Source organism: Coregonus clupeaformis, chromosome 7 (genome assembly GCF_020615455.1).
Source record: "Coregonus clupeaformis isolate EN_2021a chromosome 7, ASM2061545v1, whole genome shotgun sequence".
Taxonomy (NCBI): domain Eukaryota; kingdom Metazoa; phylum Chordata; class Actinopteri; order Salmoniformes; family Salmonidae; genus Coregonus; species Coregonus clupeaformis.
Genome location: NC_059198.1, coordinates 36,192,183 through 36,205,844, shown reverse-complemented (window position 1 = coordinate 36,205,844; position 13,662 = coordinate 36,192,183).

The window sequence follows — 13,662 nt, the reverse complement described above, 5'->3', positions numbered from 1 at the left end:
GCAACTTGCCCATGCCCCCCCCGCTTCTCCTTCACACAAATTCAGACAGCTGATGTTTTGAAAGCGCTGCAAAATCTGGACCCCTACAAATCAGCTGGGCTAGACAATCTGGACCCTTTCTTTCTAAAACTAGCCGCCGAAATTGTCGCTACCCCTATTACTAGTCTGTTCAACCTCTCTTTCATAACGTCTGAGATCCCCAGAGATTGGAAAGCTGCCGCGGTCATCCCCCTCTTCAAAGGGGGTGACACTCTAGATCCAAACTGCTACAGACCTATATCCATCCTGCCCTGCCTTTCGAAAGTATTCGAAAGCCAAGTTAACAAACAGATCATCGACCATTTCGAATACCACCGTACCTTCTCCACTATGCAATCCGGTTTCCGAGCTGGTCACGGGTGCACTTCAGCCACGCTCAAGGTCCTAAACGATATTATAACCGCGATTGATAATAGACAGTACTGTGCAGCCGTCTTCATCGACCTGGCCAAGGCTTTCGACTCTGTCAACCACCGCATTCTTATTGGCAGACTAAATAGCCTTGGTTTCTCAAATGACTGCCTCGCCTGGTTCACCAACTACTTCTCAGATAGAGTTCAGTGTGTCAAATCGGAGGGCCTGTTGTCTGGACCTATGGCAGTCTCTATGGGGGTGCCACAGGGTTCAATTCTTGGGCCGACACTTTTCTCCGTGTATATCAATGATGTCGCTCTTGCTGCTGGTGACTCTCAGATCCACCTCTACGCAGACGACACCATTTTGTATACATCTGGCCCTTCATTGGACACTGTGTTAACAAACCTCCAAACGAGCTTCAATGCCATACAACAATCCTTCAGTAGCCTCCAACTGCTCTTAAACACTAGTAAAACTAAATGCATGCTTTTCAATCGAACGCTGCTGGCACCCGCCCACCCGACTAGAATCACCACTCTCGACGGGTCTGACCTAGAGTATGTGGACAACTACAAATACCTAGGTGTCTGGTTAGACTGTAAACTCAACTTCCAGACTCACATAAAGAATCTCCAATCCAAAGTTAAATCTAGAATCGGCTTCCCTATTTCGCAATAAAGCCTCCTTCACTCATGCTGCCAAACATGCCCTCGTAAAACTGACTATCCTACCGATCCTTGACTTCGGCGATGTAATTTACAAAATAGCCTCCAACACTCTACTCAGCAAATTGGATGTAGTCTATCACAGTGCCATCCGTTTTGTCTCCAAAGCCCCATACACTACCCACCACTGTGACCTGTACGCTCTTGTTGGCTGGTCCTCACTACATGTTCGTCGTCAAACCCACTGGCTCCAGGCCATCTATAAATCACTGCTAGGCAAATCCCGCCTTATCTTAGCTCATTGGTCACCATAGCAGCACCCACCCGTAGTCTGCGCTCCAGCAGGTATATCTCACTGGTCATTCCCAAAGCCAACACCTCCTTTGGCCGCCATTCCTTCCAGTTCTCTGCTGCCAATGACTGGAACGAATTGCAAAAATCTCTGAAGCTGGAGACTCTTATCTCCCTCAATAACTTTAAGCATCAGTTGTCAGAGCACCTTACCGATCACTGCACCTGTACACAGCCCATCTGAAATTAGCCCACCCAACTACCTCATCCCTATATTGTTATTTATTTTGCTCTTTTGCACCCCAGTATCTCTATTTGCACATAATCTCTTGCACATCTAGCATTCCAGTGTTAATACTATTGTAATTATTCTGCACTATAGCCTATTTATTGCCTTACCTCCATAACTTGCTACATTTGCACACACTGTATATATATTTTCTGTTGTATTTCTGACTTTATGTTTTTTACCCCATATGTAACTCTGTGTTGTTTTTATTGCACTACTTTGCTTTATCTTGGCCAGGTCGCAGTTGTAAATGAGAACCTGTTCTCAACTGGCTTACCTGGTTAAATAAAGGTGAAAAAAAAAAAAAAAAAAGTGTAATATATGATAAAAAATTAAGCAAAATGGATGGAATATTGGAGAAAAATGCACCAAATTATTTTTTTTTTTTCAACATAGAAATGCTACTAAAATAAATATACTGAAACTGGTTACAAATGATGAAGTCACCCATGATTCACCAAATTATATTTTGAAGGATGAAGCAAAGTACTTTAAGCATATGTTTTCGTTTCAGTCGCCTCAATCTCCACTAACTGAAGCTAATTGTAGGGATTTTTTTTTCTGTTGATATTGTAAAATTAACAGCCATACAGAAAGACTCATGTGAAGGTCAAATTACAGAAGTGGAACTTCTGGATGCAACTAAAGACTTTAAGTCCGGGAAAAATCCAGGGTTGGATGGTATACCAGTCGAGGTATACCTTTTTTGATATACTCAGAGGACCGTTATTAGCATGTGTTAACCACTCCTATGTAAATGGTAGATTATAAAACACTCAAGATAAAGGTCTGATTTCATTATTACTGAAACAGGATACAAGTGGAAAATATAAAGATCCAGTCCATTCAAAAAATTGAAGGCCCCTTACACTTCAGTGTTGTGATGCAAAAATTCGAGCAAAATGTATAGCGCATAGAATTAAAAAGGTATTGTCGGACATTATTCATTCTAATCAGACAGGTTTTTTACCTGGACGATACATTGGAGATAATATAAGGCAAGTACTGGAAACAATAGAACACTATGAAAAATCAGGGAAACCAGGCCTGCTATTCATAGCAGACTTTGAAAAGGCATTTGATAAAGTACGACTGGAGTTTATATATAAATGCCTGGAGCATTTCAATTTTGGAGAATCTCTTATAAAATGGGTTAAAATCATGTATAGTAACCCTAGGTGTAAAATAGTAAATAATGGCTATTTCTCAGAAAGTTTTAAACTGTCAAGAGGAGTAAAACAAGGTTGTCCACTATCAGCATATCTATTTATTATGGCCATCGAAATGTTAGCTATTAAATCAGATCCAACAATAATATCAAGGGATTAGAAATCCAGGGTTTAAAAACAAAGGTGTCATTGTACGCTGATGATTCATGTTTTCTTTTAAATTCACAACTTGAATCCCTCCACAGCCTCATAGAGGATCTAGATACATTTTGTAACCTCTTTGGATTACAACCAAATTATGATGAATGTACTATATTATGTATTGGATCACTACAAAATACAACTTTTACATTACCATGTAGTTTACCAATAAAATGGTCTGATGGTGATGTGGATATACTCGGAATACTTATCCCAAATGAAATAAATGATCTCACTCCAATAAGTTAGCAAAAATAGATAAGATCTTCCTACCATGAAAGGTAAACACCTGTCTATTTGTGGAAAAATCACCCTGATTAAGTCTTTAGTATTTTCCCAGTTTACCTATTTGCTTATGGTCTTGCCTACGCCTAGCAAACAGTTTTTGAAATTATATGAGAAAAAAATATTCCATTTTATTTGGAACGGTAAACCAGACAAAATTAAATGGGCCTATTTATCTAATGAATATGAATTCGGAGGAGAGAAATTATTAAATATTAAAGCATTAGACCTATCACTAAAAGATTCAGTTATACAAAAGTTATACTTAAATCTGAACTGGTTCTCTAGGAAATTAGTAAGATTGTCTCACCCATGTTCAAGAATTGCCTTTTTCCCTTTATTCAGATTACAACCTCTCACTTTCAGTTATTTGAAAAGGAAATCATCTCCCAAATATCACTATTTCTAAAACAAGCCATAGAAAGTTGGTTGCGATTTCAATTTAATCCTCCAGAAACGACAGAACAAATAATGCAACAAAGATTGTGGTTAAATTCAAATATACTAATTGATTAAAAAAACACAATTTAAAAAAAAAAAAAAAAAAAAGGTATAATATTCGTAAATTATATCATAGGTAGGACTGGTGGAGTTATGTCACACATGCAGCTAACAAAAACATATGGAAATGTCTGCTCTACCCAAAATTACAACCAAATAATTGCAGCATTACCGCAAAAATGGAAGAGGAAAGTGGAAGAGGGATAAAGTAAGGAACTTGTCTGTCGGCCCTACTTTAAAGAACATAATTGGTTAAAGAAAAAAATTGTGATAAAGAAAAAAGTATACCAGTTTCATTTAAGGACCAAAGGATTGACAGCCATCCCATATAGATTGCAAAATAGTTGGGAAGAGATTTTTGACGTACCGATTCCATGGCATAAAGTGTTTATGAACTGATACGCAAAACGACGCCGGATTCGAAACTTATACATTTTCTATTTAAATTATTATACAAAATTCTTGCTACCAATATAATGTTATTTATATGGTGGATACAATCTTCCCAGCTCTGTAGATTTTGCCTGCGAAGAGACGGAATCATTAGATCATTTGAATTTGGTAATGTCCATTTGTAGCTTGTTTTTGGTCATAGGTCCAGGAATGGCTGAAGGATTGCAATATTTACCTGGAGATAACCATGAACATATTACTTCTGGTTGATCTGAAAAGTCATAGTCAATCGATCAATAATGTAATAATACTTTTAACAAAAACAATTAATTTCAATTTACAATCTGTAGAAACAATGAGAATAGAAGGGTTCAGAACTTTTTTAAAACATCACAGTACAGTTGAAAAATATATGGCAAATAGAAATCCAATATGGATGGTGTGAAAAGATAGATGGGAGGTGTTGAATGGAGCTGAAGGATGGGACTAACAACAACTAACAACAACAAGATAACTAATGTAAAGCATACTGTGTCCATAATAAGTATATAGGCTATAGGTTGAGAGCTTTTGTGAAAGAGCACAGTTAGAAAGATATGGCATATAGAAGCAAACCGGATGGACATCATGAAAATGATCGGAGAGGTTGAGGGTAGAGGAAGTTCAGGAGTAAAAACAAACAAAATAGAATTATTGTAGAATTGGCTGTGTCCATAAAATTTATATAGTATGTATAAGCTGGAAGTAGAGGCCTAAGCGTTGTTGTTCACTAGTTTACTCCAATTAGGGGAGGGGTGGTGGGGTTGGAAAGTAATAAAGGGAAGTATATTTTAAAAAAGGATATGTGTATATATATGTATGGATATGTATTTATATGTATGTGTATATGTATGTGTATGTATGTATATGTATATACAGTGAGGGAAAAAAGTATTTGATCCCCTGCTGATTTTGTACGTTTGCCCACTGACAAAGACATGATCAGTCTATAATTTTAATGGTTGGTTTATTTGAACAGTGAGAGACAGAATAACAACAAAAAAATCCAGAAAAACGCATGTCAAAAATGTTATAAATTTATTTGCATTTTAATGAGGGAAATAAGTATTTGACCCCTCTGCAAAACATGAGTTAGTACTTGGTGGCAAAACCCTTGTTGGCAATCACAGAGGTCAGACGTTTCTTGTAGTTAGCCACCAGGTTTGCACACATCTCAGGAGGGATTTTGTCCCACTCCTCTTTGCAGATCTTCTCCAAGTCATTAAGGTTTCGAGGCTGACGTTTGGCAACTCGAACCTTCAGCTCCCTCCACAGATTTTCTATGGGATTAAAGTCTGGAGACTGGCTAGGCCACTCCAGGAACTTAATGCGCCTCTTCTTGAGCCACTCCTTTGTTGCCTTGGCCGTGTGTTTTGGGTCATTGTCATGCTGGAATACCCATCCACGACCCATTTTCAATGCCCTGGCAGAGGGAAGGAGGTTCTCACCCAAGATTTGACGGTACATGGCCCCGTCCATCGTCCCTTTGATGCGGTGAAGTTGTCCTGTCCCCTTAGCAGAAAAACACCACCAAAGCATAATGTTTCCACCTCCATGTTTGACGTTTGGGATGGTGTTCTTGGGGTCATAGGCAGCATTCCTCCTCCTCCAAACACGGCGAGTTGAGTTGATGCCAAAGAGTTCGATTTTGGTCTCATCTGACCACAACACTTTCACCCAGTTCTCCTCTGTATCATTCAGATGTTCATTGGCAAACTTCAGATGGGCCTGTATATGTGCTTTCTTGAGCAGGGGGACCTTGCGAGCGCTGCAGGATTTCAGTCCTTCACGGCGTAGTGTGTTACCAATTGTTTTCTTGGTGACTATGGTCCCAGCTGCCTTGAGATCATTGACAAGATCCTCCCGTGTAGTTCTGGGCTGATTCCTCACCGTTGTCATGATCATTGCAACTCCACGAGGTGAGATCTTGCATGGAGCCCCAGGCCGAGGGAAATTGACAGTTATTTTGTGTTTCTTCCATTTGCGAATAATCGCACCAACTGTTGTCACCTTCTCACCAAGCTGCTTGGCAATGGTCTTGTAGCCCATTCCAGCCTTGTGTAGGTCTACAATATTGACCCTGACATCCTTGGAGAGCTCTTTGGTCTTGGCCATGGTGGAGAGTTTGGAATCTGATTGATTGATTGCTTCTGTGGACAGGTGTCTTTTATACAGGTAACAAACTGAGATTTGGAGCACTCCCTTTAAGAGTGTGCTCCTAATCTCAGCTCGTTACCTGTATAAAAGACACCTGGGAGCCAGAAATCTTTCTGATTGAGAGGGGGTCAAATACTTATATACCTCATTAAAATGCAAATCAATTTATAACATTTTTGACATGCGTTTTTCTGGATTTTTTTGTTGTTATTCTGTCTCTCACTGTTCAAATAAACCTACCATTAAAATTATAGACTGATCATTTCTTTGTCAGTGGGCAAACGTACAAAATCAGCAGGGGATCTAATACTTTTTTACCTCACTGTATATATAGTGAGGGAAAAAAGTATTTGATCCCCTGCTGATTTTGTACGTTTGCCCACTGACAAAAACATGATCAGTCTATAATTTTAATAGTAGGTTTATTTGAACCCAAATTTTACAGTTAAATGATCTCTTTAATATTGTCACATCCAAACACACACACACTACAACATTGACTTTCTGACACCAGGGTATAAACTATCAAATGAAGGCTCAGTGGTTGTTTTTCTGGGCTGGTGCCATGAGGGATATAAAAGTGAAGGGGAGATTTTTCAGAGATAAATTGCTTATTTTCCTTTGCTCTTCCTCTATGAACTGGACCTTTGGCCCTTTGACCTTTGGCCCTTTGAGGCTCCTGGTCAGCTCCTGAGCAATATACTTTTATGGCAGTGAATGCTCCAAGGTAAAAAAAAACAACTACATCTGAGCTCCTGACACCGTGATTAATCAATCCATTTTTAATCATACTTGAATCAATAGCGGGGGGATATATTTCCTGAGTGAAAGGGAAAACATTGATTAGTAAATGAAAAGCAAATAGGCTGCTGAGCTCTGAATGTCCTCTTTTCGAATTTAGTTCCGGAGTTACACAACATAAAATCCTGACCTGTCCACTGCCGTCATCTCTTTGTGCCCCTAGTAAGAAACCGACTCGTAGGTCCTCGCAAACGGCACAGAGCACGATTTAATGGCACAGAGCACGATTTAAATATTTATGTGTACATTTTATATCAAATATACACTGGTGGCAATGAAGTGAGAATAAAAGGGCTATTTGTGAGTTTTCTCACATGTGCGTAATGGATTAGATGTGATTGGGGAACTTTTTATGGCCTGCACTTTGTCCGCATTTTAATAGGGAGGTATGAGAGTACTTTTGCCTGGTGTTCCTCTCTCCAGTTTATCAAAGCCCTGAATACCAATTGAGAGAGTGAGAGAGAGAGAGAGCGAGAGAGAGAGAGAGAGAGAGAGAGAGAGACAGAGAGAGCGATAAAGCCCTTAAATGGAAATTGATTTGAGAGAGAGAGAGTGAGAGAGAGAGAGAGAGAGAGAGAGAGAGAGAGAGAGAGAGAGAGAGAGAGAGAGAGAGAGAGAGAATGAGAGGTAGAGAGAGAGAAAGGTAGAGAGAGAGAGAGAGAGAGAGATCCACATTATCTCCCTTTATATTTCACATGTATCCACTTTAACTCCCTTTATATTTCAACTTCATCCACATACCTCCCTTTATATTTCACCCTTATCCACTTTACCTCCCTTTATATTTCACCTTTATCCACTTTACCTCCCTATATATTTCACCTTTATCCACCTTATCTCCCTTTATATTTCACATTTATCCACTTTAACTCCCTTTATATTTCACCTTTATCCACTTTACATCCCTTAATATTTCACCTTTATCCACTTTACCTCCCTTTATATTTCACCTTTATCCACTTTACCTCCCTTTATATTTCACCTTTATCCACTTTACCTCCCTTTATATTTCACCTTTATCCACCTTATCTCCCTTTATATTTCACATTTATCCACTTTAACTCCCTTTATATTTCACCTTTATCCACTTTACATCCCTTAATATTTCACCTTTATCCACTTTACCTCCCTTTATATTTCACCTTTATCCACTTTACCTCCCTTTATATTTCACCTTAATCCACTTTAACTCCCTTTATATTTCACCTTAATCCACTTTAACTCCCTTTATATTTCACCTTAATCCACTTTAACTCCCTTTATATTTCACCTTTATCCACTTTACCTCCCTTTATATTTCACCTTAATCCACTTTAACTCCCTTTATATTTCACCTTAATCCACTTTAACTCCCTTTATATTTCACCTTTATCCACTTTACATCCCTTTATATTTCACCTTTATCCACTTTACCTCCCTTTATATTTCACGTCCATCCACTTTACCTCCCTTTATATTTCACCTTAATCCACTTTAACTCCCTTTATATTTCACCTTAATCCACTTTAACTCCCTTTATATTTCACCTTTATCTACTTTAACTCACTTTATATTTCACCTTTATCCACATTACCTCCCTTTATATTTCACCTTTATACACTTTAACTCCCTTTATATTTCACCTTCATCAACTAATTCATTATATTTCACATTTATCCACTTTAACTCCCTTTATATTTCACCTTTATCCACTTTACCTCCCTTTATAGTTCACATTTATCCACTTTACCTCCCTTTATATTTCACCTTTATCCACTTTAACTCCCTTTATATTTCATCTTCATCAACTAACTCATTATATTTCACCTTTATCCACTTTAACTCCCTTTATATTTCACCTTCATCAACTAACTCATTATATTTCACCTTTATCCACTTTACCTCCCTTTATATTTCACATTTATCCACTTTAACTCCCTTTAGATTTCACCTTCATCAACTAACTCATTATTTTTCACATTTATCCACTTTAACTCCCTTTATATTTCACATTTATCCACTTTAACTCCCTTTATATTTCACCTTTATCCACATTACCTCCCTTTATATTTCACATGTATCCACTTTAACTCCCTTTATATTTCACCTTTATCTACTTTAACTCCCTTTATATTTCACCGTTATCCACTTTAACTCCCTCACTTTAGTTCCGGTGTCAGGGGCTCAGATGTTGTTGTTGTTTTCTTACCTTGGAGCATTAACTGCCATAGAAGTGTATTACTCAGGAGCCGGCCAGGAGCCTCCGAGGGCCAAAGGTCATACCCAAATGTGCAAAAATGTCTAAATACCTGTTTTCACTTCGTCATTATGGGGTATTGTGTGTAGATTGATGAGGATTTTTTTTTTATTTAATACATTTTTTTATAAGGCTGTAACGTAACAAAATGTGGAAAAAGTCAAGGGGTCTGAATACTATCCAAAGGCGCTGTATGTACTATTCAATACCATGTTTAAAGTTTCCCTGTTAAGAATTTTTGCCAAAGTTTTCAAATGGCACTGTTGCACTGAGCCCATCCAGCCCAACTCGCTTATCTCTCAGAACGCTGTTTGGAGAAAATGTATTTACATTTTTTATCCTAGATTACTAATTTCAGCTCCGCAGCGTTTATTTTAATTTTTTTATTTCACCTTTATTTTACCAGGTAAGCCAGTTGAGAACAAGTTCTCATTTACAACTGCGACATGGCCAAGATAATGCAAAGCAGTGTGATAAAAACAACACAGAGTTACCTATGGGGTAAACAAAACAAAGTCAAAAATACAACAGAAAATATATATACAGTGTGTGCGAATGTAGTAAGTTATGGAGGTAAGGCAATAAATAAATAGGCCATAGTACAAAAATGGTCACTAATTTCGTAATTAACACTGGAATGATAGATGTGCAAAAGATGATTTGCAAATAGAGATACTGGGGTGCAAATTAGCAAAATAAATAACAATATGGGGATGAGGTAGTTGGGTGGGCTAATTTCAGAATGACTGTGTACAGGTGCAGTGATCGGTAAGCTGCTCTGACATAAGAGTCTCCAGCTTCAGAGATTTTTGCAGTTCGTTCCAGTCATTGGCAGCAGAGAACTGGAAGGAATGGCGGCCAAAGGAGGTGTTGGCTTTGGGGATGACCAGTGAGATATGCCTGCTGGAGCGCAGACTACGGGTAGGTGTTGCTATGGTGACCAGTGAGCTAAGATTAAGACGGGCATTTGCCTAGCAGTGATTTATCGATGACCTGGAGCCAGTGGGTTTGGCGACAAATATTTAGTGAGGGCCAGCCAACAAGAGCGTACAGGTCACAATGGTAGGTAGTATATGGGGCTTTGGTGACAAAACGGATGGCACTGTGATAGACTACATCCAATTTGCTGAGTAGAGTGTTGGAGGCTATTTTGTAAATGACATCGCCTAAAGTCAAGGATCGGTAGGATAGTCAGTTTTACGAGGGCATGTTTGGCAGCATGGGTGAAGGAGGCTTTGCTGGTGTGGTGTGCATGGAGGCCCATAATTTTGCCACCACTGTAGATGTTTCCCCTGCGTATAATGACTTCAGAAGGGGAACATACAGTATGGGCGGACCAGGCCAGTTAGGGTTTGTGTGTATTCGATGTGATAAGTGGCAGCCAGGCAGCCATTTGCATCAGCCAGCGAATTAATCAGCTTCCTGTTAGGCCACATGCTGCTACAGGAAATAAGTCTGGGAGTTTCCTGTTGGTGCATATAATATTTCTCAGTTTGAACACAATTGTGGAGCTTTCGGAGGCCATGTCTGACCAGCATAGCCATCACCGTAGAGACATGGTGTTCTGGTAGCTAGCTAGTGTTTTCCCCCAGTGCATGTGTCATTACACTGTGGAATCCCCTGCACCAAGCTCTTCTGATGAAATGCCTGCAGAAAGAAAGTACAGGCTGAGTCAATATATGACACACAAAGCTCTATCTCTCTCTCTCGCTCTCTCTCTCTCTCTCTCTCTCTCTCTCTCTCTCTCTTCAAGGGGCTTTATTGGCATGGGAAACCCATGTTTACATTGCCAAAGCAAGTGAAATGGATAAACAAAAGTGAAATCAACAATAAAAAGTTAACAGTAAACATTACACTCACACAAGTTCCAAAAGAATAAAGAAATTTCAAATGTCATAATATGTCTATATACGGTGTTGTAACGATATGCAAATAGTTAAAGTACAAAAGGGAAAATAAATAAACATCAATATGGGTTGTATTTACAATGGTGTTTGTTCTTCACTGGTTGCCCTTTTCTTGTGGCAACAGGTAACAAATCGTGCTGCTGTGATTGCACACTGTGGTATTTCACCCAATAGATATGGGAGTTTATCAAAATTGGATTTGTTTTCTAATTCTTTGTTGGTCCGTGTAATCTGAGGGAAATATGTCTCTCTAATATGGTAATACATTTGGCAGGAGGTTAGGAAGTGCAGCTCAGTTTCCACCTCATTTTATGGGCAGTGTGCACATAGCCTGTCTTCTCTTGAGAGGCAGGTCTGCCTACGGTGACCTTTCTCAATAGCAAGGCTATGCTCACTGAGTCTGTACATAGTCAAAGCTTTCGTCATATTTGGGTCAGTCACTTGTGGTCAGGTATTCTGCCACGGTGTACTCTCTGTTTAGGGCCAAATAGCATTCTAGTTTGCTCCTTTTTTTGTGTTAATTCTTTCCAATGATGCCAAGCAATTATCTTTTTGTTTTCTCATGATTTGGTTGGGTCTAATTCTGTTGCTGTTCTGGGGCTCTGTGGGGTCTGTTTGTGTTTGTGAACAGAGCCCCAGGACCAGCTTGCATAGGGGACTCTTATCCAGGTTAATCTCTCTGTAGGTCATGGCTTTGTTATGGAAAAGGAATCTGCATATTTTTGCAGAATTCTCTCTCTCTTTCTCAGGGGCTAAGGCAGACTACGAGGGCCATTCTCTGTATGAACACATTAACCTACTACATGATCAAAAACAACACATTAACCCTATTACATGATGAATAACAATACATGAACCTACTACATGATCAATAACAACACATTAACCCTACTACACGATAAATAACAATACATTAACCTACTACATGATCAATAACAACACATTAACCTACTACATGATCAATAACAATACATTAACCCTACTACATGATAAATAACAATACATTAACCTACTACATGATCAATAACAACACATTAAACTACTACATGATCAATAACAACACATTAAACTACTACATGATCAATAACACATTAACCTACAACATGATCAATAACAACACATTCAACTACTACATGATCAATAACACCACATTAACCCTACTACATGATCAATAACAACACATTAACTACTACATGATCAATAACAACACATTAAACTGCTACATGATCAATAACAACACATTAAACCTTCTCTGGATGAACAACACATTAACCACAACATTATTAACTACGTGATCAATTAACAACTAATTACTCCACAATCTACAATATTACCATCTGCTAATTCTGGTTCAAAACAATAATTGGCTTTGCTAATTGATCATTACTGTTGCAGTTTACATATGGAGCTCTATATGGGATTGACGCAAATATCTATTAAATAGTCACCTGCAAAATTATTGGTACCCTTAATAAAGACTGTATAAAATAAATAATTCAATTACTGAGCTCTTTTGTCTGAAAAAAAAAATGGGGGAAATTATATTATACTAACACAATTGCTCAGAGAAAGAGATTTTGTTAAACAAATAATGATTTTTCTTCCAAAAAAGTTAGGTGTCAAAATTATTATTATCAGAATTCTGTCTCTGTCACTGAACGATTACATCTTCTTTGTCTGTCGAAATGTTCATGACTGCTGATAGATGGCAAATAGCTAATAATATAGTTGACACAATGATAAAAATCAAATCATCGAGCTTTACCCGGGTCTTAAACCTGTAATTAGACCACAGTTGTTACTCTCTTTCATCACACCGGGATCAATAATCCCCTGGAGGGAACCCAACAAATTATCCCAGAGATCAGGCTGTGTGCAGTCTAGCGGTGATGATGCGAGCACCCGAGCGCCAGAGATACATTGAGGGGCCATGATTTAATAAAAAGTTGTGCTCGGGCCGCACACATTACCATGTCTTAGTGTCTAAACACCCCCTGAAAGACAGATCACCTCTGGTCTACCGGGGGAATACACCGTGTTTCTAGACGAGATGAAACGTTATAATACAGCAGTTATCCGTTCTCATTCTTCTCCCAGAGTGAGTTCCGTTCAAATAATGTGGTGTGGGGAGGATAAACAAGACACTTCAATTGAAGGAGGGGGGGATAACCTCCGTCGACTATTACATATCTTAGATGCTTCATCAGAAACAACAGTTCCTTGGTCTGTATTATCTCTCGATGCAGAAAAAAGCTTTTGATAGACTAGAATGGTCATATCTCTGGTCTGTTTTGGAACATATGGGAATTGGCTCCAATTTCATTCATATGAT